General features: G+C 34.5%; 1 long non-coding RNA gene across 1 annotated transcript; it reads right to left on the bottom strand.

The window, feature by feature from the left end:
- Positions 1-266: 266 nt before the first annotated feature.
- Positions 267-2,233, bottom strand: LOC134813973 (uncharacterized). The gene is made up of 4 exons (XR_010160075.1): positions 2,127-2,233; positions 1,720-1,811; positions 863-1,048; positions 267-529 (listed from the first exon to the last, which is right to left on the bottom strand). It is a non-coding gene; the product is annotated as an uncharacterized LOC134813973 (long non-coding RNA).
- Between the last annotated feature and the right edge of the window lie 913 nt (positions 2,234-3,146).

Genomic DNA, 3,146 nt, shown 5'->3' with positions numbered 1-3,146 from the left:
TTCCTAGTTTTTGGTCCTACTGCTATCTCGAAACCAAGTTTCACAAAAAAATCAGGTGAACCCCCCCCCCCCCCCCACCCCTAACAGGGATACTAAATACATTTTTAATTGCCACGTTAAGTTAGGTTAGTGTTGTTATATAAACTGGTATCTCGAGCTTGAAAGATTTGGATCCAAAAAATTTTGCCAACATTTTCTCCTTGAGCTTTACAGCTTTAACATGGACATGAATTGTAAAAATGGAAGATAGTTAGTGAAACAAGCTATTTTTCAAAATTATATTATTGATACTGATAGTAATAAAATAATGCACATCACGAAAATATTTTTGGTGAAAGTTAAAATGTTGTGTAGATTATAAAATACTATTTAAAATTTTGTTAATGCATTGTTCAGATCTGGGCACTGAAACAAACATGGTTAAGTTTAACCACTTTACCAATACCCAGATCTATAAATTGTCCAAATCATGTTTCATTTACGCCCATCTTCTTTTTTTCTAGTCGACTATACGTCTTCAAATTCTAAACTGAGGCGAAGGGATGTTAATAAGACATTATTAGAAATAACAGTACACTGTACACTGTACAGTTCAATTTTTAGACGCTTGATAAAGAAGTAATGTTTAATACAAAGATCCTTGTTACAACCAAAACTTAGGGGATTTGAAAAAAGCGTAAAACCGATCAGGGGAGTTACATTTTGAAGGATCATCAATCAAATTTATAGCTAATTACCGATCTTCATCGGTCGGTTGAAAAATTTGTTGAACAGTGACGGTCTTCCTCTATTACACCTATTCAATTTTTAAATCAAAATAAACCGAAAAAAGAGTCAAATTTTTCTTTCAAGTGAAGATCACTATACATGGCGACTTTCACTCCGTAGTCAACACATCCATCACAGACGCAGTCTTTAGGTTCGTTTGAGCAGTACCCTTTTGCTGAACAGCAAACTTAACCCTCTATGTCAAAAGAATTGCATATAGTTATAGAACCGTCAAAATCGACAAGGAATTCCGGTCCACATCGCCCGTCGTCTCTCCAAACTGTAATAAAACTGTATAAATATCAACAAAAGTTAGGTTTGGTTATTTATTTAGACGGTCTTAGCGTTGATATGGCTTTTTGGGGAGCAAGTGATATCCCTTGCTGTACGGCTAGTTAAACAAGGAATTGAAACTGTTGGCTCCGTGCAGACCAACCTACCCGTGGCTAAGACGCTCCTAAATTTACAAAATAACAATAAAATTGATATCTATGTGTTAGTTCAGTCGAATTATTTATTATATAATCAAGTTTTAGTTAGTTTGTCATCCAGCCATGCAAGCATACAGTATGCAATTTACAGTGCAATACCATTTTTTCCATAAGTTGTATATCAAAATAATGTCCATGTAATTTTGTACATGGCTGAAACGTAACGCTTTATTCTCATATAATATAATAATAATATGATAATTAATTGAGTTTTCAAATAAAAACAACGTTCCGACATGCGCAGAAAATAAAGTTAGCTATTGTAAACTAGAATTAAAGATATTATAGTATTATTATCAAATTTTGTACCTTAGACATATTTATGTTCGACATAATTCCGGCGACCTAAATGATTTGGGAACGAAAATTTGGTGTTTTTTCCCCGAAAAACTACCGACTTTCATCTCATTTAAATATGTCTCGTAAGGCATGTAAAAAAATTGTCTGGTTATTTTCTTACTCCATCCAGCAGTAGCACCGCCACCAATATCAGACTCTGAACTGACAGTGACTGCCAAAAGCACCAAAGCAGTAACCACAACGAAATTCATCCTGGATGATTATATGACGTATATCCTAACGATGTAACTGTAAGCTTAATAAGTTAATAGCTTAATAGCTTAATAGCTTAATAAGATAATAGCTTAATAGCTTATTAGCTTAATAGTTTAATAGATTAATAGCTTAATAGATTAATAGCTTAATAGCTTAATAGTTTAATAGTTTAATAGCTTAATAGCTTAATATTTTAATAGCTTAATAGCTGAATAGCTAATGGCTTGATAGCTTATTAAGTTAATAGCTTAATAGCTTAATAAGTTAATAGCTTAATAGCTCAATAAGTTAATAGCTTAATCTCGAACTCACCTAACAATTAATTAATTTGAGCACTTTTAGGTAAAAATGCAAGAGAGCAAATTTGCTGCCTGATAATAGTAATACTTTTGGTTGAGAATGTACTCAAGTATTCAACTGGAGAAAATAGCTAAAAATAATGAATTATAATGTTTGAATCGCCCAGATGAAGGGTACAAATGTTATTGTTATAAAACTAAATACAGCAAACACGACAAATATATCAAGTGGCCGAGTAGTCACGCATTTTAAAGATAAATTGATGCATCTGACACTCTGAAAGTCCAACTGGCTATTCCATCAGAGTTAGTAGGAGTAGTATGTGCGTGGTAGATGTTCTATAAGCGAGCAAAGTGTTGTACGCTGCAACTGCCGTGTAGCTAATGGGGACTGGGGGTCATCACTCCGTCCCAAATGTACAAATCTAAACAGACACTCTTCCAAACCCGACACTAAACGGGTCCTTTTCGAACACATAATCTTACGATCACGTGCCCGAGACAATGGATCACTACAAATTGGTGATCAGCAGACCTTTGAAAAGACGCTCTTCCATCAGTCCATTAAGGAATATTAAGCTGCAGTAGTCTCATGTTGACCAACTATGTAAAATTATTATACACAATCTACTGTGATTATGGTTTTCATGGCGCCACCTGGTTACTCGTACTCCGTTTTACAGCTAACACATACCATATTGGAGATTGGGCGACATCTGTCCGACAGCGACATCTGTCAGACTCAGAAAATAGGTTATTCGGACAATAGTTTATGTCAGATACCCTACGTACATTTCTTGAAACTGTCCTAAAGAAGGTGGTTTTATAGGACAAAGTAATCTGTGTAAGTTGAGCGAGTTCTATTGCCAAATTTAAGATATCGCCTTGAACACAAAATATATCTCCAATTCGGTGGTTTGCAGTCATGGTTGCAAGGCATATTATCTGAGGATCCAACGATACGCTTTTTCTGAAACTTCTAGATAGTAAGATAGTTTTTTAAAGACAAGTAATTTGTGCAAGTTTGGGGTAA

This window comes from Bolinopsis microptera, chromosome 4, assembly GCF_026151205.1.
Source record: "Bolinopsis microptera isolate Bmic1 chromosome 4, MBARI_Bmic_1.0, whole genome shotgun sequence".
NCBI lineage: Eukaryota > Metazoa > Ctenophora > Tentaculata > Lobata > Bolinopsidae > Bolinopsis > Bolinopsis microptera.
Note: the sequence above shows the minus strand (reverse complement) of the source record. Positions and strands in the feature narration are given on the sequence as shown.